The sequence below is a fragment of the Cyrtonyx montezumae genome, unplaced genomic scaffold (genome assembly GCF_038088225.1).
Source record: "Cyrtonyx montezumae isolate F1298 unplaced genomic scaffold, pur_monq_1.0 scaffold_7, whole genome shotgun sequence".
Taxonomy (NCBI): Eukaryota; Metazoa; Chordata; class Aves; order Galliformes; family Odontophoridae; genus Cyrtonyx; species Cyrtonyx montezumae.
The window spans coordinates 18,839,089-18,865,420 of NW_027072078.1; the positions used below are offsets into that span (position 1 = coordinate 18,839,089).

General features: G+C 33.8%; 1 pseudogene; it reads left to right on the plus strand.

Moving 5' to 3' along the window:
• The first annotated feature begins 5,704 nt into the window (after nucleotides 1-5,704).
• Nucleotides 5,705-26,332, plus strand: part of LOC136058071 (sodium channel protein type 2 subunit alpha-like) — a 33,952-nt pseudogene continuing 13,324 nt past the window's right edge.

Genomic DNA, 26,332 nt, shown 5'->3' on the forward strand with positions numbered 1-26,332 from the left:
AAAAATAAGCACCTTCACAGTTTTGCATTTGCTTTGATTTGGCTCTGTTGAAGATTTTCTGTTTGATACATCAGTGATGAATTCTTGTCTGCGCGCATTCGGTTTCCTGTATCTGTGCTTGAACTTTTTCAGAAATTAAGGAAATAGGACAATCGGCTTCCATAAGTGGCTGCGGGTTCTAACAACAGACAGTAACATTCTCTGCCATTTTAGCATTTTTCATTCTAACAATATTAATATTTTTCAGATATTTTCTAATTGTTACAATAAACTTACGCATTGATTCAGAGATTCTTGAATTGAAAACAACTAGTTTGGAATAATTTGGGGAAAAATATAGGACACATAAGGGTGAGTTGCATGTGGAAAGTTGAATTGCTAGAATTTCCAGAAGTTCAGTCTGCCTTCAGGAGCTGTTTGTTTTAGTCTTTGAGATAAATCTCATGAACAAATTATAAGGAAAGAAACAACACGTAAATGAAAGGCATTGCAGAATGTTTTGTTTCATATGAGTTGTCCAAGTTAGTCTTATTTCAGTGTCACAATAATCTGCCAGAAGAACAAGGGATTAAATGTGTGAAAGATTTAATTTACTGAGGCTGAGAACTATTAATAATTCAGAAATGTTTCAGTTCCTGATGTTTAGGATCTCAAGTGGATGAATGGTGTATGGTACTATTGGTCTCTGTACAGAAATTCTTTGAGAAGGAAGGGTACTAGATTTTTAATCGCTGATTAGAGCTGACGCTTTCTAGACTAAACAATTTTCCTAATAAATTTCAGGGTTCTTATTATAGCAAGCCTGTTATTTTGCCAACTGAGAACAGTAATACTGAAGATTTAAAATAGGTCTAAAAACAGTTTCCTTTCTGGAGCAACTGTAAGACTGTCTGCATTATGTTCTACAAAAATATAGCAGTTAATAATAAAAGTTGTAATTTACACAGTTGGTCAAGTTTAATATCCCTGAAAAAACCCACATTCTTTCATATACAGATGAACAAAACAAAGAGCATGTATATAGGTTCACTGATGACTCATCAAGTTTGATCATTTGCCAAATTGAATTTCAGTATACATCATCACCAGACTATCATGGTAGCAGTGTCTTATTTTTAATTAATTTTCTTTTCTTTTTTTTTCTTCTTAATTTACTTATGAGACTTACATGGTTATTGAGACTTATTAATTTAGCCAGCCTGTAGTACGCTGATTTTCTTATTTAAGTAGCCCTGTGATATGTATCATAGCAATAAACAGTAGGAGTTAGAGAACACTGAAAATAACACTGTAAAAATCCATTGTTGTTTTATAAAATATAGAGTAGTATGAGCAGATGTGTTTTGAACTCTGAAAAAAAAAATGAAGATACTTATCCTTTGTCTGCAAGGGAAATGTATTTCCTTCATTTTGAGGTTTAGATGCTGTATGGTTTGCATATAAGTTTGAATGATATCTTTATAGATGTTAAACATGTTTTAGGTGCTTACTGACAATACAAACAGTCCATTTGTGCTTCACCTATTTTAGTCCAGTGGATTTGGACTCAAAATTTCGAACTTCAGTGTGTAAAATAATGTAGGACTAGGCTTAAATGTGACTTAATAGGGAATGTATTGCAGCAGAAAACAGAGTAATAAGTGTAGGTACTGTCTATAAAATAACATAAATGTAACCATGATGCTTTTTTACTTTATGTATGAAACCAATGTTTCCAAAGTTCATTATTTTTTCTCATTCAACCATATTTCTTAAGAAATATGGTTTTAGCATTCATATAGTAATGTTAATGGCTAGCTCCTAATCCAGAGACATTTCTTCTAGAGCTGTGACACTAGGCAGGCAGTGATATGCAGCAGTTGTTTTTAATCCTTCGTTTGTAACTTGCTTTTTCTATCCTGTGTGTTAAGAGCACTTCCAGTCAGGTTTACATGCACAATAGTGCCATGCTATATTAGAAGTGTATTTATTAATGGTAAGCTGAAAGAAGCAGTTTTTTGTTTGTTTTACTATTGGTGGCTTTTTTTTTTTCCTTTGTGGAGAGTGGTTTGTGTAGGGGAAAGCTGGTTTTCTTTCTTCTTTTTCTTCAGGACTTCTTTTCTGATTTGATTTATCATTCCTTTGTGGGTAGAGTAATACAGTAGTGATCAAGGTTGCAGAAAAAATAAGAGAAAATTTAAGTCATGTAATCAGTGCATGATCAAGCCATGATGACAAAATAGGGCCACAGTATGGTAAGTCAAGATTTGTTTAACACGGATGATGGTGTTTTTCCAGGCCTGGGTTGTAATTAGGCTGTTAGGACAAATTACTAATATAGAAGTTTGCTATTAAATATTTGAAAATACCTTTTTTTGATGTTGAGACTGAGATTTGCTTCAGTCCTTGACTTTGGTGTCACTAGATAGAAATGCTGGAGTTTGCCTCAACCATGGAGATAATGCTTAAGCATTGCTGAATGAACCACTGGAATATCTGCATGCAAGAAGGAAAATTGGTTTTCAGTGTGATAACATCAGTAACAAATCAGAAAAACTGCTATAAGACTGTACTGGTATTTGACAAAATAAGCAGTCATAAACTTTTAGTTTTACCTATTATAGGCTTCTAAAGAGTATAGACAAATATATGTTAGTGACATTTTTCCTGAACAAATTCAATATAAAGTACTTTCTGTGGTCATACTCAAGACCTTCTGAGCCTGCATTCATAAAATAGAATAGAAATAGGGTTTTTTTTATAATATCCCCAAATAGCAAGCTGAATATTATGGTAGATAACCTGTTTTACTCTGCAAGTTTCTCCACTTCCTTCTTAAAATATTTTTGTCTGTTTTATTTCTGAAGAGAATCATCATAAGATAAAGTTGCATAAATATTTATTAGCCTACCAAGTATACCCCTTCATTTGGTAGGCATTGTAGACTGGTGATATATGGTATTAACTGTAGTTTTCATCTCCCAGTGTAGAAAAAGTAAATGGTACATCAGTGCAGTCTTCAGGATCTACTACAGCACAAGCAGTATTGATTAATATAGGAAATTGCATATAGAAATTTTTATTTCAATAAATTACAGAAGTGTAAACTAAAGAAAAAAAAAAGAGGAACTAAATTTATCATATAACAATAGCATTACCTCTAGTTCTTAGGTAAAAATGGAGATTTAGGAGCAGGATCCTGGTATCCATCCTGTGAGAGAGACCTCACCTTCTGCACTGGTGCATAGGTGGATGTTCCCACAGACATCATGTGGCTCCTGAAGAGAAGTTTCAATTTGAGGTGCAGGTAGTTTTGATCAAAATATTGCAAGGCAGTTTTTCAGTAGCGTGGGAGCTATGGATTTGGGAAGATTCCACTGGAGGAGGTCAAACAGCAAACTCCTGTTTGAGAATAGTGAATCTTTGTTAGTATAGAATAAGTTCTCCTTTTTGGAATAAATACGGGAAGATGTAGCATTCCTGGATCACCGATTCCAGAAGGAGCTACTGCCCTGTTCCTAAAATGCTGCATGCTGACATGAAAAAGGACTGATTCCTGTAACAGTTTGTCAGGAAATTTTTCATCTCCTTATTTGTCTGCACAAAGACACATTTTTTATTTGTGACTGTAGAGTAATTGCTAAGGATGCAGAGGCTGTCATAGCTCCTCTGAAAAAGCAGGGATCTGGGTATGTGGATGCCTGTGACTGGCAAGTTTTCCAGAAAGGATGGCTGGTATAACCTTAGGTTGTAGTGGCTGGGAGGATTTACTTGGTGCCAGAAAATAATTGAAAACTAGAATTTCTCCTCAACTGGTGAGGGTGACTTAAAAGTTGGTGTATGACATTTTTTGTGGTAGTGGCCTAGAGCAAATGGAGCATGTATCCACGATCAGCTTCAGGAGTTACCTCACAGCACCCTGACTGATACCTGGAACGTTCTGCGCTGGACCTCTGTGGCACAGCTGCTCCGAGGAGAGGCCAGCCTGCCCTGTGTGAGGACAGTTGGTTCCTGCTGCCCCATGCCAGGGTACAGCTGGGTTTCTGCTTGTTTTGTCTTGTGATTCCATCATCTGGAAATTTTTGAACTGCAAAAACAGTTCCTTGCTGATTTTAGTGTCTTTCAGAATCCTTATGACTTACTTATAGCATTAGTTGTATTAATTCTAAACACAGTGGAAGCAGTTCTAGCTTCTGGTCTGGCAAAATGTTTTTCTTGTCTTCAGCCCCTGGTGGCACCTCTGGGAAAACACTTTCAAGTGATCAGATGCTGCATGGCGGTGTAAGGAAGGAATGAGAAAAAAAAGTGCAGGATAAAGGCCTGCGAGCTTCCCTTGCAACCTGTGGGACAGCCTGAGGTGGAGCAGGTATTTTCTCACAATCCATCGTGCTGAGTATTGTGCTGGAACAGGGGTAGATGCTCCCCATAGAAACTGCAGCATGAGGGGAATCCACTGTTACGAGCTTACCTAACCCCTTATTTCCTCACCCATTTTCTCTTTTTCTGTACCTCATCAAAAGGAAGCAGCTGGCTCACCACCTGATAGCCAGTGAAGGTCAACCCACTGTAATTTCTTAATTTTGTTGAAGTGTTTACAAAAACTACAGCAGTGATGAATGTCACCAAGTGGGATTTGATTCCTTTTTGTTTCTGTTTAGAAAACCAGTTCATCCTAAAGTAATTGTACCCATGGGTATTAACTGTGCCCACTGTAGGAAATAGGAGACTAGAAAAAATAATCTGTTGAAAATGTAGTGTTTGTAATGTAATAAGTGTATTATTTTAGGGTTTTTTGAAAATATGTCTAGCAATAAGAGAGAGAACTGTGACTTTTACAGTCTGTTTTTTGTTTTCTTTTTTGGTCTAAATCTAAAGCACTTCATCCCTCAGTACTTCCTTAATTAAACACCATAGCACTACTCAAGTTAACATCAAGTTAACATTGAAAATCAAGAAGATGCAAGTCAGGAAACCCACGCAGGGAAGAACTGAATCTCAGCCTGGTTGCTTTGTTTGTGTATATAGCTTTAAACATAGTATAAATTTCTGTATACTTGTCTAATAAAGTAGCATAAGCGGTAGTTTAGCAAGTATGATGTGAGCTACCAGATGGAGTAGTGTTTCCACAAGAAATTCAGAGTATAGAGAAGGCGTTTTTTGTTGTTGTTTTTTGTTTTTTCTTCATAATATAAGTTGTAAATGTTTTCAAGATACTAGCCAAGCTTTTATATAAGTCTGTATATTGAAACTCATAACTGAACTTCTCTTCAGTGCTGCATGTTAAATAACATATTTCTTAGCTTTTCATAATGAGGTGTGGTTTAGCTTTCATGTAGAGACTAGGGAGCTAGGGAAAGTGAGAATGTTTTTTTCCTTTTTTTTTTTTTTCAAAATGATATTTGTGTTAATGTGAGATGAGAAATAAATTGCACAAAAATATGAATATTTCTTCTCCTTTCATGCTTTACTTTTTATCATAAAATGTATCTATTTGCCATATTGTTCCTTTACAAAAGCTAAGGTAGATAATTTTCTATTGTCTTCACATAGTGCTTTAGGAACAGAAAAGAGACAGGTGACAATTATGACTAAAAACTTATATTTGTTGATTTTTGTTGGTGTTTCACTCTATTTTCTTTTTTTGTTTGTTTGTTTTTTCCTTGCATTCTCCTAGGATCTTCTTGCACAAGAGCCTAAAAGTATTTAAAGTTTACAGAATGAAAAGATGGCGCAGGCAATGCTGGTACCGCCAGGATCTGAATGCTTCTTCTATTTCACCAAAGAGTCTCTTGCAGCTATTGAAAAACGTATTGCTGATGCAAAGTCTGATTGTGATAAAGCTGAGCATAAAGATGATGGTGGTCATGGAGAAGTTCACCCAAAGCCAAATAATGACTTGGAGGCAGGAAAGACGCTGCCATTTATTTATGGTGATATTCCTCCAGAAATGGTATCTGAGCCCCTGGAGGACTTGGATCCATATTACATCAATAAAAAAGTAAGCATTAATTAAGATTCTAATTAGAATGTGCCTATTGAACTATAAAATGGTAAACACTGTAGGTTCAGAAGTGGGTTCCTAGTGACAGCATTGTTTCTAGGTTGGTTGGTTGGTTGTTTTTTGGAAATAACTTCACTTTTACTGTCTGATGTTTTCTTATGATGTATTCTAATCTCTTGAAATCTGATGTAGTGCTGAAACACTCAAAAACTTCTTTAGTTGGCTATTCTTTTCCTGGAGATTCAAAGAAGTATAGAAGTATAGTTGAGATGTGGTTGAGGAGACTAATCTGTATTTTTGTAAAAAGCAACTCAATTAAAACAATATTTTTATAGTACAGGAAACAGGAAGTTTCAGGGTTAAACCTGCTTATTTCCTTTTTTTCTAAAAGATATTTGCCTTTTGAGAGAATAATACTAATATATAGGTCGACTTAAGTTTCCATTAGACAGCAGTTTGATTGTTCTAATCCAAATAAAAAATTGTTGGCAGTTTGATTGGTTGTGTTTTCTAATCCAAATCAATAATAGTTGAGTTAATGGTACTTGTGCAGACAAAACAGGCAGAAAAGCCTTTTTTAAAAGCCCAGGATATGTGACCTCAGAAGCAGTTTTAAAGGTGCTGAAGTGATTAAACTATTGCTGGTAAGCATCCAAAAATGGTTAATTGTGTGCAATGTTTTGCAATCCAGGTTGGTCTGAAGTGCAAGTAGTATAGTCGGATGCATTTTTAATGTTTTATAAGAATGATTTTTAGTTGTATTTTTCACTCATTTACATTTACAGGAAAATGTTGAAATGCAGAATTTTCTATCCTTAATTTCCTGTTTTTTCTCTCCCCTACCCCTCTTTCTTTTTAAAGACCTTTATAGTACTGAATAAAGGGAAGACAATCTTCAGGTTCAGTGCCACATCTGCATTGTACCTTTTATCTCCTTTCAATGTTATTAGAAGAGTAGCAATTAAGATTTTAGTTCATTCATATCCTTTTCCTTTTTAATGGCTTTGTTTAAAAAAAAATAAAAAACCTGATATTTTGAAATATCAAATTCTTATTTGTTTTAGTATTTAAATGTGCTCCTGCCTTTGTCTCAGAATGAGGCGAAGCTAACTCATAGAAATAACGATATAACAATCATTAATATGAAACATCTTTGCATTAAATTTGACATTGTTAGTGATATTAAATTGATTTATATCATATATGTTGTCAGTGTCCTGTAGCCTGGTCAATTCCTTATGGTTTGTGTGATGCAAATTAAGTATGATGTGCTTATTCCTTAACTACAGTCAACATTGTTCAGCATGCTCATTATGCTCACGATTTTGACAAACTGTGTATTCATGACATGGAGTAAACTTCCAGAATGGACAAAGAATGTAGAGTAAGTTAAATAATTAATTACTTCTAAGCAATGTTAAAATGTAGAGATAAATTAGGAGCTAAGCCATATGGTCTTACATACTATTATGTGTGAAACTGGTTCTGGCCTGTAGTTTGATCCTAGCTGCAACTCAAACCACCACAGACCTCTAATTGGGAGAGAAGTTGTGATATTGGTAACTTTTTCCCTGAAAACTTTAATACTTTTGTTCAAAGTAGTTAAATGTTTTGATGCAGTCTCCCTCTTCAGCTTTTGTATGCATTTTTATTAAAAGTAAGAACAAACAAATTAAAAAAGCCCATCATATTTAAAACAACATTACTTCTTTTCAATACGATTCATTGTATAGTACCTATGAAGCACCTTCGTGTTTAAAAAAAACTGAAAGGGTGAACTCAAGCTCTACAGGGGATTATTGTTTGACATTCTAAAATCTAACTGGTCAGTAACTGTAGAAAGTTTCACTTACCCATGCTTTTTATTTCTGGAAATACTGAAATATTGAAATTTTCATATAAAAAAAGAAATTTTCTTCGTATTTGTGATGATGATTCCATAATGTTTTTGTTCAAGTTATAAAATAAATACTTTTTTTCTAAAATACTGCATACTGAAAAAATATGTTTCAGAAAAATAACTAAAAAAATTCCCATATCATGTGGAGTGGTGGTAGGAAAACAGCAGTATTTTATGTAATATCATAATTGCCATTAAAGTTCATTTAATAATCACTAATTTTCAGTGATTTTTGTCCATGATGTTGTATCACTGAATTAAATTCTTTCTTTTATTTGGGTGTTTTCTTACAGGTACACTTTCACTGGAATTTATACTTTTGAATTTCTGGTAAAAATCCTGGCGAGAGGTTTCTGCATAGATGATTTTACTTGCCTTCGTGACCCTTGGAACTGGCTTGATTTTGTTGTCATTTCCTTTGCGTAAGTTTATTTACTTATTTGCAATTTACTTACCAGTTACAGTTCATTTTTGGAACTCTAATAGCTAGATTGAATTATATTAGCTCATTTAAAACTGAATTGTAGTCAAGATGTGTTTTCATCTTTTCTCATTTTAATACTTTACAGTGATCTAGCACATAGCAGAATTGGTGTACTGTCTCACCGTACAAAATAGAGGTTACCACTGAACAATCTATTTTAAACTCTAAACAATAAAAGTGGGGTAATCCATTTCATTTCTGTTTACATTAAATGTAAATACTTAAGGTTCTGTTTCCTAGGGGAAACTCAATTGAAACAGGAAAATGTGAATGTAAGTCTTTAATTTAAATTTGTCCCTTCCTGAATAGTAATCTGGATTACAGGTCCAGGTACGTAGTATACACTCTACCTTAATTCTGAATAACTGTGATTTAATCCTACAGGTATATAACAGAATTTGTAAACCTAGGCAATGTTTCAGCTCTTCGAACTTTCAGAGTATTGAGAGCTTTGAAAACTATTTCTGTAATCCCAGGTAAGAAGTAACTGTGTAAAGTATTAGGCTCTCTATATCACCTCTGTTTAATTCTGTGTGTGCTGTCATTGTGTTTGTATGTGGAATCCCTCACTGCAGATATGTGACAGAGTTTGTGGACCTGGGCAATGTCTCAGCACTGAGAACATTCAGAGTTCTCCGAGCTTTGAAAACAATATCAGTCATTCCAGGTGAGAGCTAGGTTAAACACTGAGGCAGATTACAGTTCAGTAGATGATAAATTCATGTTTTTAACATGTTAGGCTCTACTCTTAACTTAAACTAAACTAAACTAATTTCCATTTTCCAGTTCTTTAAAATGCTCAGCCTCAGAGTTTAACACATATTTGCATGAGAAACTGAACAATATAGTGTGGGTTTATTTCCATTTTGTGATGTCAAATTTTCTCTCCCACATTAAGGATCAACATTACCTTCTCATTCTTCTCTCACTAATGCGAATGCTACTTTTTGCATACCTGAGAGACTGAAATTTCAATGTATTGAGAAGTATAAAATTGAGTCCCTTATAAAGGAATAAGCTAATAGATTAGCATGTGAATTGCATGATGTAGTTATTATCTTAAGATGCCTATCTTCTCCATACCATCTCCAGCTGAATAGAACCATTAAAATTTCTGCTACCATGCAACTGTGTTTTGTTTTTGGTTGCTGTTATAGAAAAAATATATTGTGAATTGGAAACGGACACTGGTAAACGTTTGGAGCAAGAGACATCAAGAAGAAAATAAAACTGGAATAATTTTCTTCATGTTAACATATAGGGAGCATGAGTAAAAACAGTACTTGTTTAATTGAAGAGCAGTACTTGTTTATTTGGAATACATACCATTCATAGTTTCTAATTGGTTTATCATGAAGTATGAGACTTATAGGTAGCTTTTTCCTTTGAAAAAAGAATTAAGACTATTTCATTGCAACTGTGCATGGTTTCAATAGTCTGTTGGAGTAATCCACGTTGCATTTTAAATATTTAATATTATAATAACAATCTACCTTTGTTTGCAGGCTTGAAGACTATTGTGGGAGCCTTAATTCAGTCTGTGAAGAAGCTGTCAGACGTAATGATTTTGACTGTATTTTGTCTGAGTGTGTTTGCACTAATTGGACTGCAGCTGTTCATGGGCAACTTGAAGAATAAATGTTTGTTATGGCCATCAAGAAATTCAACCTCTTTTGAAAAATATTTAGCTCCATACTTTAATGATACAGTGTTTGACTGGGCAGCATACATTGAGGATGAAAGTAAGAATTATTGTTGTAATATGTTGAAGTATTTCTGTATAAGTGCACACACCCACAAACATTATATTACCATGTTGTGCTAGAAGAAAAAATTCATGAAACAGAATGACAAAGTTTATGTATTTTATATATTCACTTTGACACGATTGTTTATTCAGTTGACTGGACTACGAAACGTTTATAGGCTTAGGTTGGAATTGCAGAATCATATAGGTTAGAATAGACCTCCAAAGTTAAGCTGCTGCTCAGCTGCAAGGTCCAGTTAGAGCAGGCTACTCAGTGCTATTTTCAGTCAGGTTTTGATTATCTCCAAGGACAGAGATACCATAACCCCTCTGAGGAACCTGTTGTTTGATGACTCTAATAAGTTTTTTGTTTGTTTGTTTACTTTTAATACCACCTTAAAATAAGTGTTCAAACTTATGCTAGTTGGCTCTTATACTTTCACAGTGCACTTCATTAGTCTTCTGTGCGATACATGTAACGTGAAGATCTCCCCGAGGCTGAACAAAACCAATTATCTTAGTCTCTCCTCGTATTCTTTGTGAGGTTATTTTCAGATTACTGCTGAGATGGAAGAATGCTAGGCAAATATGAGATTTCCTAGTTAAGATAGATTATTATAGGGTAGAAGTAAGAATAGATTTGCTATCTGTGAACTTCTTTGAGAAGCAGATTCTGAAAGTTGGTTATGTTGAGGAAAGTATTCATCTGTTACTTGTTGTTACTAAGTAGACTGACAAGAACATATTCACTCACATAATTTTCAACTCAGATAAGAATTTTTCCTTGTGGAAATTTAAAACTTGTTTGCAGATCACTGCTAGGATACAATGCTAAGTCATAGGTAGGTACACAAAATGAAAAGAAGATGTAGAAAAACACAGTGGACATGGGAAATAGTGACACTAGAAAACCTTCCATAAAAGTGTATAAACATAGTTACCATATAACTTAATTCATGGAAGAAAATTGCATTCCAGATGGTAAATATGTGGAAGCCGTGTTGATGCTTTCCCTGCAGGTGTGAGTTATTTTGTGATGTTTCTTTGGATTGGCCTAAAAAATCAAGAATGCATCTTCTGACCCTTATATTACTGTATATCATTCTAGTACTTCCTTAGCTTAATTATAATGATTTAGCATTACTTTTCCTTTAGGTCATTTTTATCGTCTAGAAGGACAAAAGGATTATCTGCTTTGTGGCAATAGCTCAGATGCAGGGTAAGATATGCTAAAAACTATGTACCACCTATTAATGTAAACAGTAGTATATGCAGTACCACTATAAACTTAAAAAGCTAATTTAATGACCTAATTCCTTAATCAAAGGTGTATGGTTGTGTTTCATAGTAACTAAGCACTTGAATAAGTAGAAATATTAAATGAGAAAATATTTTGCTGTGAATTTATTTTTAAAACTCTAATGTAACTAGAAAAATACCATTTTCAACAGGGGGATATTACATTATCAGTTACTTCAGAACATTCTTCTATACCAATGACTTCATGTCATTTTACATCCCTAATATGGGCACTCAAACTTAAGTCAAAGTTTGGGGAGGACCTAATCAGTGTTTCTGTCTGTGGACTTCATGCGTGGCACTGTATTGGTCTCTTTTTGTGACAATTATTTTTAACAATTGCATATTTCTGAGTTGTTACAATGTATCAGTCTATCTGTTGTTATTTTTATAGTTAGGTCTTTAAAACAGATATACTTTATCTTTCCTTGTAGATATTTTATGTATAATTCATTAGGTAATTTTATATTATACATATGTATAAATATCTGTATTATATATTCACATATGTATGTGTAAATATAATATGTGTGTGTGTGTGTAAAGACAGAAAAAACATCTTTATAGTTGCTTTCCCTGGAGATTTAGGTGGCAAAAACCTCTTATACTCTTCAGGAATAGAATCATAACTTGCCTACAGTAGGCAAAAGTTTGGGATCACATAATATCAGAACAGATACATACAGTTTCAGAAGTTAAAAGTATCACAGTGGCAGTTACTCCCTGTTCTGGAATTGGTAGAATAAGTTAATTTGACTTGACAAATTCTTCACAAAATTGAAGGAACCAAGAAAACTGGTATACCATACAAAATTTAACATGAAATATCTGTAGTGACATCCTTTCTCTTGCATGGAATTGTTAATTCTATGGAATCTCTGGGTTAATCCATTGAAGAGATACTTCCAGGGATAATACCAAACTCTTTGGAATTAAGTTTTATTTTGTGTATAAAAATGAAAGAAATTTGAAGAGATTTCATTTATTTGTTTGCTACTTGCTGGCTTTAAAATAGAAAAAAAAAACCAAACACTGTTTATTTCTTCAGTAGTGTTTAAATTGTAAACAGTGGATAGCAGAAGCCCCCTTCCCAGATTAGATCACATGAATCTCAACTAGAAACTCAATGTACAATAATATTAAAACAATTTTAATGTTACATGTTCTTTTATAAGCATTACTCGTTGTTTTTTTTTTTCCTTTCTTAGCAAATGTCCAGAAGAGTTTATCTGTGTGAAAGCAGGTAGAAACCCCAACTATGGATATACTAGCTTTGACACATTCAGTTGGGCTTTCTTGTCCCTGTTTCGACTTATGACACAGGACTACTGGGAAAATCTTTATCAGCTGGTGAGTAAATAGTAAAACTTATTTAGCGTCAGACTCTCCCCAAAACAAACATGAAAAGGACATTTGTTTATGTTATATACCACAGCTAATGGCAGCGGTTGAAAAAGTACAGTATTTAGGAAACAAATTAATTTGCAGAATTAAGCAGTTATGGGCACTTAGTACAAAATCTCTCATGAGTTCTGAGTAGGTACACAGGGGTGTTTTGTTCATTGCTTTCATTTTTTACAGTGTATATTCTCTGACGGCAAAATGTAAATGAATTTTAATTTGTGCACTTTTAATCCTGTTTCTGGTTACAAAAAGGACACCTTTGTATAACTATTTTCTTACCACTGGTTTCTATTACATAGCTTGTAGAAATTTGTTAATTATGGTAATCATCACCTTCAAAACCATTATTTATTCATCTGTGCCATCTTTAAGTCTTTTTTTATTCCAAGGGGAAGGCATGCTTTGTGTTGTGAGTATACTAAGCATCTGACCTGTGATGTGTGATTTACATGAATTATAGCAATCACACTTCTTTCTCAAGATTATTAGACGTTTGCCACAAAGCAACTTGATCCTTTTTTTTTTTTCCATATACATTAAAGCTTCTTTTATTTTTATTACTTCGTAGTTCAGATAATTTCATGTAATACAGATAGAAGAACAACTGAATCTTACAGTACTGAACTGTTCAAACTCAGACAATGTTTCTGAATAGTGGAGTTGATGCATGTCTTCACCAGATTAATTATTTTTCTTCTTTTTTTAGACTTTACGAGCTGTTGGCAAAACATACATGATATTTTTTGTTCTGGTCATTTTCCTGGGTTCCTTCTATTTGATTAACTTGATTTTGGCTGTGGTTGCCATGGCCTACGAAGAACAAAATCAAGCAACTATGGTTGAAGCAGAACAGAGGGAGGCAGACTTGCAGCAGATGCTTGAACAGCTGAAGAAGCAGCAAGAAGAAGCTGAGGTATTTTTTAAAAGAATATGAGCTTTAGCATATCTTTTTTGCATGCTTTTCATCCAAACAAAACCTACAATTAGATAACACTTCCAAATGTAATAAGAAGTTGTAGAGAAAGTGATCTACAATACTTGTAAAATATATAAAAGAATGTCTCTTCCAATTATATTTTTTGAAGTTGCATGTCTAAAATTTAAAAAGAATTCTGACCAGAGAATAAGTAGTGCCCACAGATAGCAAATGTTTATCCAGGGCTAATATCTACTAACCTTTCATGCTGAATTTCTCAAATTCTCAGCTTTAAAGTAGTTCTGTGAAATACTTGCCCAGTTTTTGTTATAGGTTAAAGTATTTTGTCCATGCATTTGATTTACTTATACTGCCTGTATTATCAGAGTGGAAGTAGTACCCCCAAAGTTTTTTCTTTAAAGGCATCTTAGGGAAGTTGTTATTTACAATAGATAAAGTCAGTTTACAGAGTTAGGATAGAAACTAAATTAAAAAAAAAACAAAAACACCTGCTTTTTTTTCCAAATACAAATCTATTTAACCTTTTGTCACGCATTTACAAGTCATGATACAACCTTCAGAAATGAGCACTATAGCATTCTTGAAATATTTTGTAATTTTAAGGCATCTGGTAGTTCAGATATGTTTTGAATGTCACATTAAAATATTTACTTTGACAGGCAATAGCAGCAGCTGCAGCGGAGATGACAGAGTTTGGTGGTGAAAGTGGACCTTCAGATAGTTCTTCAGAAGCATCCAAGCTTAGCTCAAAAAGTGCCAAAGAAAGGAGAAATAGAAGAAAGAAAAGAAGGCAGAGGGAGCATTCTGGGGAAGAGGATAACATGAAGGATATAAAGCTTTCAAAATCTGAGTCAGATGGCAGTATAAGAAAAAAAGGTTTCAGATTTTCTTTCGAAGGCAACAAACTTGCTTATGGGACCCGGCTCACATCACCCCACCAGGTGCTGTGAATAGTTTGGTTTTCTTGTTTGGATTTGTGAGACAACTGTAATATCCTGCAGACTTTGTTATAGCCTTACAAAGTAATGCAACTTATTTAAAGTAATGCAAATTCTTTACACTACTAACTTCGTCAAACAAATATTTTGATGTCATTTTATGACACTTTGAGGTATGGTGGTTCTCAGCAGGGTGCACAGCAATATAACATTTATATATTTCATTTGAAATAGAAATTCATTTTTAATTAATAAAAGGAAAGTTTACATGTAATGTATCAGTGCAGAAGATAAAGGATATGAAATACTTGATATCTTCAAACACAATTCATGATCTATGTGGATCATTAGAATTCCTAAAATCTTTATTACCTCTGTAATACAGATATTGAAATTACTGTGGCCTCATGCATATTCACCTTTTGTTCTCCAGGAATTGTTTTAAGTATACTGTAAATTTACCTATTCAGATCATTTTCATCTCTCATGCATGCGTCCAAATTCTACCTATGGCACTGTATTAAGAATGAAGCTGGAAAATTCCCAGGGCATATAAGTTATTTTTTGAGTAGACATGTATACTGTGTATTTAAAATCCTCAGCCAGTGACTTTGTTTGTTTCCTTTACAGTCTTTACTAAGCGTTCGTGGCTCCCTGTTTTCTCCCAGACGTAGTAGCAGAACAAGTCTTTTCAGTTTTAGAGATCATGGAAAAGAGAGAGGATCTGAAAATGACTTTGCTGATGATGAACACAGCACATTTGAGGATAACGGAAGCAGAAGAGGTTCTCTTTTTGTACCACTGAGACACAGTGAACGACGTGGCAGTAACATTAGTCAGGCCAGCAGATCGTCAAGGAGACTGACACTGTTTCCAGTGAATGGGAAGATGCATAGCACTGTGGATTGCAATGGTGTGGTTTCTTTAGTGGATAGACCTCCATGTCTCTTGTCTCCTACAGGGCAGTTTTTGCCAGAAGTGATAATAGACAAACCTACAACTGATGACAATGTAAGGAATTTTTTTTTTTTACTCTGAATTTCATGATAGTTCCTTGTTGCGCCAGTGAATGTTGTGTTGAAATGGAATGCTTTGGAAGCGATTGAGAGATTCTGAATGCTTTTGTACATCTTACTGTAATGAAAATTATTCTGAAGCAATTCACTCAAAAGTGAGTGAAGCATGAAAATGAAAAAGAACAAGCAAGTAGTCTTGCAAGTAGTCTCATTGGTTTCATCTCTGTACTGAATAAAAGTAATGTTACATTGCTGAATCTGTTTCAGAACCCAGAATTAGGGTAGTCAGCTTTCTAAACTCTTCATATTCTTCATACATTATTTAGAATTGATTTTTTTTCTTTTCTTTGTGGTTTTGACCACCATTTAAATGTAATTCCTAGTTCTCAGCCAGTTAATCTGCTAGCTTTTACTTTTTTCCTCCACCGTATACTGTGGAAATGTAGCATAGCCTTTTGGATTACAGTGTCACCTCTGAAATCTTTTTTCCTCAGTCTCATAGATTATCTCAGTTTCTCATTCTGGGTCAGGGTATAATTAAAAATGTTACATGCAGTTTATTCACTTCCTCCCTCTGATCACTCTTCTGTTTTTCCTCAGTCTGCTTTTATGAATGGAGCAGAGGGTTTGATCCAGGAAACAAAGATTGTACCTGGGTTGCAGCATCTGAGTGTACATTAGCCAGGTTACTTAAAGTTATACACTTCTTGCACTCTCTTATACTTTAGTTTTTATACATTTATTTAATGTATAAAAAGGTCCATCCATGCTCATGCATCCAAAACTTTGTTTCAATTGAGAAGTTTTATATTATAGAATTCAGGTTTGCAATTTCAGTTTTATATAATAAAGCCATTTGGGGTGTCAGATAATTCAGACTTCTGTGAATTCTTATGATGAAATTTGTGAAATAAATTAGAGATTATAGCTATTCAATGTATGGATATCTTTTTAAGAATGGATATAGAGATCAAGACTGATCTGTAGAAGTTAAGTTTTAGAGAATAGTTGTTACTGCAGGAACTTCCTTACATAAATCACTTTTTTTAAGTAACTTGTGATTGAACTGGTTTGGAATTGAAGTACTGTTTAAGAAAGCATGACACTGGGAACTGTGCTTTTATTTATTTATTCATTTTTCTGACTCCTGTGCTGTAACAGGTTTGATTAGTTTCAGTGGCCATGATTTCCAAAAGTTACTTGTGTCTAATATGAAGCTATTGGTAATTAATTATAATTCAGTAATGATTTGGAAATTAAATACCAAAACTCTTTTTTAGTAATTTATAAGGTACTTGTCAGTATTTGGAAGTGTAATATGAAAATACTCATTTAAAAAGCAAATGTTAGGTTTATTTTATAGTGGAAAAAATTTAGATGGAATACCACAAATAGGATACTGCATACAGTATGAATTCATTGAAACTGAAAAGTCTTTCTGATACCTGCTCTATCAGCATTTCTAAAGATGAATTTAATTTATCCCCCTCTTCTACTTTTGATGGTTTGTTTGTCTCATAGAGTACCACTATAGAAATGGAAATTAAAAAGCGACGTTCAAGTTCATATCAAATACCAATGGATTTGCTGGAGGATCCCAATCTAAGACAAAGAGCCATGAGTATAGCTGGCATTATCACAAATACAATGGAAGGTATGTTGTAACTGCAGATAAATGAAGTTTCTTGATTTTCTTGATGTAGCTGGAGGTATCCATGTATTGTATCACTTGCAAATACAGGAGACAAGAAATAGCCCTTGAGAATACATAAACTGACGATAAGGGGAAAGTGCATGTACATAGTTAAAGAAGTGAAGGAATCTGATGAGCAGGCTGAAGTAAAAACATAACAGATAAAATGTACGGGTTCTATACTAGTTCACATGCAAAGAGACTTCTTTAATTTGAGGGTGACAGACAACTGGAGCAGTCTGAAAAGAGAGGTGGTGGAGCTGCCTCCTCTGGAGAAACTCAAAACCTGTCTGGACGCTTCCATGTACAACTTATTTCATGGTGGAGGTTGTATGAAGTGATCTCAAGGAATCCCTTCCAAGCCTTACAGTTCTGTGATTCTGTGATTAATACTTAGCAATGCAGTACTGGAAGAAGTTTTCTACTAACTATAATAAGGTTATATTAATTTAAAGATTAGGCCTTATTTTAAGGAAAGATTTTTTTTTTTTGTAGGATTATTTGGAGAAAGACATTATTACTAATGATATTCTTGAAAAAGCTTGATTAGTTTTCAGAAACTGAAATTAATATTATTTTATTTTATTAATATTATTTTCCATGCAAATAATTGAATTTACGTTTGAGACAATTGTGAAATTGAAGTTCTACTGAGTAAAATACAAAAAGACAACTTTTTCAAATTTTAGCTAAAATTTTTTGAATGTTTTTCATCTTATTTTCATCAAACACCTTTTCAGACTACAACTTAATATAAGTTTTAAGATTCCTCTAAACATCATTAACGATTCCAGGAATAAATATATGAAAAAGCAAGTAAAACATAAAACACTTCCTCTACAACTTGTTTCATCTGCTTTCTTTATCTTTTTTTTTTTTTTTTTTGGTCTTTTTTTATTTGTTTGTTTTTGGTTTTTTTCCCTCATCAGAACTTGAAGAATCCAGACAAAAATGTCCACCCTGCTGGTATAAATTTGCTCACACATACTTGATTTGGAATTGTTGTGAGCTTTGGTTAAAAGTGAAGAGTATCGTTTCATTTATTGTAATGGACCCTCTTGTTGATCTAGCTATCACTATTTGCATTATTTTAAACACATTATTTATGGCCATGGAGCATTATCCAATGACTGAGACTTTTAACAATACACTCAAAGTAGGAAATCAGGTAAGTCCATCAAACTATATTATTTGATGTAATCCAAACATAAAATTGAATCAAAATTAATTATAGTTAAAGGAGAAAGTATTGCTATTTTTATTATCATCTCAGAAAAAAAATGTTAAAGGTTTAATGGTACTAAATGTAGTCTAAAAATTATACTTTAGGTGATTATATTAAAGAGTATAGTTTCCATACTGACATTCCTGCAAATATTTGAATAGCATCCAGATACTTTTTGCCAGTGTCAGTGTTGTGCAGTTGTACTTGTGTAGTGTCAGCAGTTGATTTCTTGCTTTATGAACTGTTTTAAGGACTATCAAATGTTCTTGATTTTTGTTAAATATAATTTATTTTCCTAGTAAAACATGATTTATGTGTTTCTATAGATGCAGGTGGGCATACATTTACAGTAAATAGAATGGATTTCCTCTCTTCAGAAGCATTGTATGCTTTCTCTGTACCCTGTGAGAAACAGCAACAAGTTTTACTTTATACATGAGCCTTGACAGAATTGACCTTTTTTTCAGCTAGCAAGAAGTGGCATTAGAATTGTCACTGTGAATGCTGAAGAACTGATTTAATAGCATATCACTCTCCACTGTCTGATCATATATTTTCTACATGTTAGTTAAAACAGCTTTCATTGTGGCAAGAGAATCTATCTTGCTGGAAAATATTCTTTTATTTAGATGTAGGGCAGATGTGGGGAGCAAACAGGAGGCACATTAGATATGGTTTATTCTTCTCAAGATACTAAACGTGTCTCAGGTTTAACTAACAGTTAACAGAATTGCACTAAAGCTCATTTTGGTTTTTACACTTCTCTGTGATAATTTTTCTTACTGACATTCTGCTCGTGAGGTGTCATTATTAAGTTGTTCTTTCTCTTCTGGTTCAGCAAATTTGTACTCATTTACAAATTAGTAATAAACATTCTTCTTTTAGGTTTTTACTGGGATTTTTGCAGCTGAAATGGTACTCAAGATTATTGCCATGGATCCTTTTTATTATTTCCAAGTTGGCTGGAATATTTTTGATAGTTTTATAGTTACCCTTAGTTTGGTGGAGCTTTTTCTGTCAAATGTGGATGGATTATCTGTTCTACGATCATTCAGATTGGTAAATAAATTAATGATAAAATTGAATCTGCTAATGTGTTATGGTAGAGTGTTCCAAATTTTAATTGTATGCATGTAAATATAATTGTGGTATTTATATGCTAATATATTATGAATATTACATTAATGCTATTTTTTTTTCTGAAATATCTTAGGATATATTGGCAATCAGGTTTTACAAAATTATTTTCCGTTGAATAGTGTATGCCATTTTCTGGTTCAGAAGCAGCAATGTTTTTCAAGGAGGAAGAGACATTATATTACTATAATTTGTATTAACATGCATGGGTAACAGTACAGTGAGGATACAACTTAGTGTATACTAAGAGGAGATGTAAATAAATAAACATTTGTAGTCTTGTTTGATACCATATGTGAAAGTTAACAAAAGACTGTAATTTTTCCTTTAAAATGTAGTATAAATTTCATAAATTACTTAATTTTTAATGGATCAATTTTTTCCCCTTCAGAAAAATGAATGCTTTATTGTAATGTATTTCTGTAGCATTTTTGTAACTACTACAAATATTGTCTCTGTTTCTCTTTCATTTTTCAGCTCCGAGTTTTCAAGTTGGCAAAATCTTGGCCAACTCTAAATATGCTGATTAAGATTATTGGCAACTCAGTGGGGGCTTTGGGGAATTTGACCCTGGTGCTGGCCATCATTGTGTTCATTTTTGCTGTGGTTGGGATGCAGCTGTTTGGGAAATACTACAAGGAATGTGTCTGCAAGATCTCTAGCGACTGTGAACTTCCACGCTGGCACATGCATGACTTCTTCCACTCTTTCTTGATTGTGTTCCGAGTGCTGTGTGGAGAATGGATAGAAACGATGTGGGACTGCATGGAGGTTGCAGGCCAGCCTATGTGCCTTACTGTCTTCATGATGGTCATGGTGATTGGAAACCTTGTGGTATGTAGCCAAAATAAATCAAGTAGAAAAAGAAGGGAGGGGAAGCATGATGTGTTCAGGTTTTTGTGGGCTAACTCTGTGGTTACTTAAAGTAGCATAGTCAACAAAAATATTGTACTGGGATGGGAGTTTGCTAGCTGCAGAAGCAGACTTAGCAGGGCCTTTTCTTCCTAATTGGTGGAGGCATCATATGAAAATACACATAGCCAGTTGTTTTCTTTTTCTTTTTTTCCACTGCTCTTTACTGTCCAAAAGAGTGCTTTAAAGTTCTTAGACTCTGAATTAAGCCATTTAGAACCCTGCAGGGGTTTTTACACAGCTGGGAAGAAGAAATTTGAGTGGGGAGGCAGTAGTGTTGCTTGAAAAACAGATTCAAATACATCACATTTTGTTTCACCCCTATTACATTTTTGCTTCCCAATCCTTAAGTGCTTTTTACAGATGGTTTAAAATCCCTCTTTACTGTACCTTCTTTCTCCACTGGAAGAGGGAAAGCATCAGACCAGTTTGTACATTGCTGTGTATAAATTTGTCTTTCTTTATCCTTTTGCAAACATGAGCAGAAGGTGAACTGATAGTGTTTTGTAGCTTGTATTGCTACGTGACTACTGTCAGAAACTGCATTGTATAAAAAGCGGGTGTTGTGCTTACCTTGTTTTTTTTTTACATTTTATTTACTATTTAATTTCCAGAATCATGCAGCAGAGGAGAGCATGAAATCCAATTTTTTTATAGCAGGTGATAGAAGAAACATATGAATTAAAAATAAAGAAAACCCAGCTGTATTGTCTTTGTTTTCAGGTATTGAACCTTTTTCTGGCCTTGCTGCTGAGTTCATTTAGTTCAGACAGCCTTTCTCCTACAGAAGATGATAATGAAATGAATAATTTACAGATAGCTGTTGCAAGAATTCAGAGGGGAATAGATTATGTGAAGGAAAAAGTAGGTGAATATATCCAAAAATCTTGCTGGAGGAAACAAGTGGCTGCAAATGAAAGAACAGCAGCAAATCAGTTGAATGATGAAAGGCAGCATTGCGTTTCCAACTGTCCCATTGCTGAGATAAAGATAGAAGCCACATACCACAAAAATGAGAATGGAACAGCCGGTGTTGTAGGAAGCCACGACTATCCATCGTTCATAAACAACCCAAGCCTTACTGTTACGGTACCGATAGCTGTTGGAGAATCTGACTTTGAACATCTGAATACAGAAGAGTTTAGCAGCGACTCAGATTTGGAGGAAAGCAAGGAGGTAAGACTTAAATGACTTCCATTTTATGTGAATGAGTTGTGATCTTCTGTCATAAAAGGCTTGTGTTTTCTTATTGTAGTACTTGTTGCAAATAGAAAATGATTACAGTTTCAGATTGCTGGACTGAGAATGAATTGTGAATTGAAAAACATGGAGCTAAAGGCAAAATTATGTGAAGACTTATGAAAGCTCTTACTAAAGAGTTTTGAAAAGCAGTCTTTTCCATTTTTCATGTGGACAGACAATCGGTTTGGCTTTTTGTATGAGCACAACATTTTCATGAAATAAGGATGAAAGTAAACTACTGTTAAAAACAATTAATAGACATCTTAAAAAAGAATATTAGTGCTGTTTGTGTCTGATTTCTAAAGTCCACTGAATTCAGCTTTGTTAGTACAGGATAAGCTAACCAGGTACTAACTCAAGCTAACTGTAGCAGTAATGGTTTTCTAAACTTACGTAATGTGGAAAAGCCAAGAGAACAGTGGTAGTATTATAAGGTGAAAATGGCATATTGAATGGATGAGAAAAAAATATAACTATTAATGACAAATATTTAATTTTTTTTATGGGAGTTTTTAAGCAGTCACTTCAAAGACATCTGTTTTACCTTAAACTGGGGCAACTTTCAGAATGTCACTGCTGACACAAATGCCCCTTCTCCAACCTGGATTGCCGACTGAATTTTGTTTTTTGGTGTTTTGGATGTTTTGCTTTTTTTTCTGTTTGTTTGTTTTAAGTTGGCAGTGAATTTGCCATTGTTCTTTCCAGCTCATTTTAGAGATGAGTTTATTGCAGTGAAGTCTAATTAAATTTAATTTGAAAGGTGTAATAAAGTGACTATTAAAGTATTCGTTTTATTGTAGAATACGATGAGCAACTTCATTGCGTTTGTCAGGAAACAAGCTATTGAAATAGCGAACACCTGATTTTTCTCCATCTGCTTTCTGGAGATTCTGTTTCTCTATGTGTTATGTTGACTCTCAGCTGAGTAAAACGTAGGTTACCAAGTGACCTCTTAAAATAAATATATGTTCATAACTTGTTTAAAAGTTTTAATTTTGCATTGTGGGGAAGCTATAATGTCTGTGGAACAGCTGCTACATCTTTTACTTACTGTTAATCAAAGTGAAGGATAGTGGCCTTTATGTGTTTGAATATTGCCTGGTTTTGTGGAGGGAATATCTGATGAATTCAGGAATTCTTCTCCTGCTCTGTTAAATGTTAAATCTACATTTTACCTGCAGATCATGGAGAAGTTGAAGACACACCTGGTTCTTAACTGATCTGCATTTAAGAGCTGATGAACAAGGTTTATTGTAATTCATAATGCACCTTAAACTATCAGTGATATTGTTTACCTGTTTTAATGTTTGACCCAGTACAATTGAATTCCATTTTGTTTTCTTTTGTCTCATGGCTTCTTTCTGAAAGTGCATCCTAGATACACATTTAGCACGTAGTACAGATCAGAAATAACTTTTCTTCACATTTCAGACTGAAGTTAAACCTGTGAGCCTCAGATATTTTGCTGATTTTATCTTTTTCAGGATGTCCTTGGATATTCTTAAAGCTCTAAGCAACAGTAATAAGTGTTATGTTTTGAAAATGTGCAACATGTCTGGAAAGCACATATTTAATTGAGCAATCCATACTTCTACTGTTTCCAGAACTCAAAACAACCTGAAGGGTACCACGTTTTAACTTCATTGCGTACCATTCTTCTCACAGGAGTAAAATCAAGTTGGATCAGTCAAGAATGCAGCTCTGGTGCTTTTTAACCAGGCAGAGCAACGTGTCAGCATGTTTACACAGGTTGTCTAAAAGAATCATACATGTATGATCACTTTTGAGATTGATTGGCCTGCATGCTACTCGGTTGCAATATATTTTTCCCCATCCATTGCAGTGTGGTGGAAACACGCACAGCCACTGAGTCCCATGGCTCACATCACAGCATGGTTGGGGGGAACCCCAACGTGTTTCTCTGTCCTTGTTACATCTTTGGTATTTTCTGTACTACTTCTGTTGCATAAGCTGCATGCTTTATAGGCTTTAGTTATTGTTAACTGAATTATTGTCAAGATTATTCAGGATCTAAAATGATCAGCAGCTTGTGGCTTTAAGAAAATGGAAAGATAATCTTCATTTTTTCTGTTCATCTGTAGTACCATGTATTTAACTGTCATGTAATTACAAACATTTTGTGATTGTGTTCATTTTGGAATGCCTATAGATCTTCTTGAATTTTATAATTATATGTATGCTAAAATGTTTTAACTTTTAACATAAATTGTTTCATATTTATTCAAAATGTTTTTTCATCTACACTGCAGTTTTTTCATTTAGGAGAAGCTAAAATAATAGGATGAAAGATATAGTCCTGGGAACAACCAGACAAGTTTCTTCTTATTATTACTACTTATTTTGCATATGCATACTCCTTTTGATTTTGGTTGTGGTGTTGTAGTTATATTATACTCATGAAGCTTATGTGTGCCTAGGATTGGAAGTTAGAAGCTCTTACCACTGTTGCTCTTCATCATGAATGATTGTTTCTTTGTGAATTTAGTTCAGTTGTACTTTTAAAGAAAGATATAAGACAGTTTTATTCAAAAATTTTATGTAAGATTTAGGTGTCTAAATAAATCTAGGCTATTTAAAAAAATAAAAATGAGAAAGATAGCAAGAAAAATACAAAATTAGGAAAATCCAGGATAAGGCTAAAATTAAAACAATTCTTAAAAAGACAAGGTAGCGACTAGTACACAAAACTCATAAAACTCACAAAACTCTTGACTCAGGAACTCCAAAACTATGTAACAAACATTGGGTATATCAGTTACATGTTTCCTGATTGTCTCTTCTGAGTAAATGGGTAGTTCACCTTAACATTTAGGGATTATTTTCCATTTACAAATTTTATTTTTCATGTGACTTTGTTGTAGTATCCTGCATTATCTCATGTATTCTTTTGTGCTGTATTATATATTGGAAGTATTTCAGATCTCACTTTTGAGCCATGGGTTTGCAAGCTGTTCAGAGAGATGGAACATGTCTTCCTAACAATTTTTCTAACCATTTTAGAAAAGAAACTTAAGTAGGAGAGAATAAAACATCACCTTACTATTACTATATGCTAGTGATAATGTGAGTCTTTAAGGTTTTCCACCTGATTTTCTTTAAATCAATGTGCGTGTCTTACTTTATTTTTCCCCAAGTCACATTGATGTTGAGAGGTATACTGTGATTCTAAAGAAGAAAAGGAAGAAGCCCAATGGAGAAAACTCTTGATATAATAGTTTTTGACCCTTACCTAGAAATGCCTATTTTTATTCTGTTGTAAGAATATAAATTAAATAACCCCCTCAAAAGTGAATTTGCTGGCTGTAATTACACTAAAGTAACATGCTCTGAGAACAGTCAGGCTAAATGGGAAATTGAGGTATTTCATGCTGAAAATAGAACTGATTAAGCAAGGAAATCCATGGTCTGTGGAATGGAGGTAGTGTAACAGAGCTTTGCTAAGCATTTCTGGTGCATTTCTACATAATAATATTTATTACATACTTTTATCTAAAGGAGTTTCTGAAACAAACTCTCCAAAGGGCTGATACCAACAATTTTTAACTAATAGAGAATTGTGAACTGTTTGCTCATTCTTTTGTCTTCCTTCTTTTAAGTAACACTAGTAATTCATTTCCTCATTTCTATTACACTTTTATTTACTTTTTCATTTATATATTACAGATTTTTTCTTTTTATTTCTGTCATTAACTGCTCTGTTAATGGTACATTTGCTCTTCTCTTTGTCATTTGAGAACTGTATTGGATTTTCTCTTACTATTTGAATATTAAAAAGTGAATTTTTTCTAAGTTGACACACAGTAGGTTGCACCATGTGAATGATCAGTGAGCTAATTATAATTTGGTCTTGTAGAGTTTTTTGTAAATCATAATCTGCAGTTTTCTGTGCTTTCATTTGTTAAGATGATTCTCACTACAAATTTACAATTACTAGTTACCTCAAGCAATCATAAGTGGCTTCAGTGGGATAATTTGATGTTAAATATTCTTGTATTTGTGCCATTGTACCTTCAGTCCCTTAGAAGAAATAAATAAATCCTGAGCGCCAGATTTTGACCTTAGATCAGTGCAGTAGATGTTTGTATTTAAAATTAATATATGTCAAATCTGAGTAACTTTTCACTGCCAACACTAATACCTTCATCTTAAAAAGAAAAAAAGTATCAATGAGGGAAATATTATAATAATGCACAAAAATGTTTTAGCTTCTGTTTTGCAACTCTGATCACCTAATCAACTTGTGAATATGTGGTTAATCAATTCAATCCAGTGGTTATTTGTATAAGCAGTGAGGTCCACTTATCTTAGTTTGGTCAACTCTGAAGTGTTCTCAGAGGTGGAGTATGAACATATCTATCACTCCTAAAACTCCTCTCACTGGAGTAGTTCACAAAATC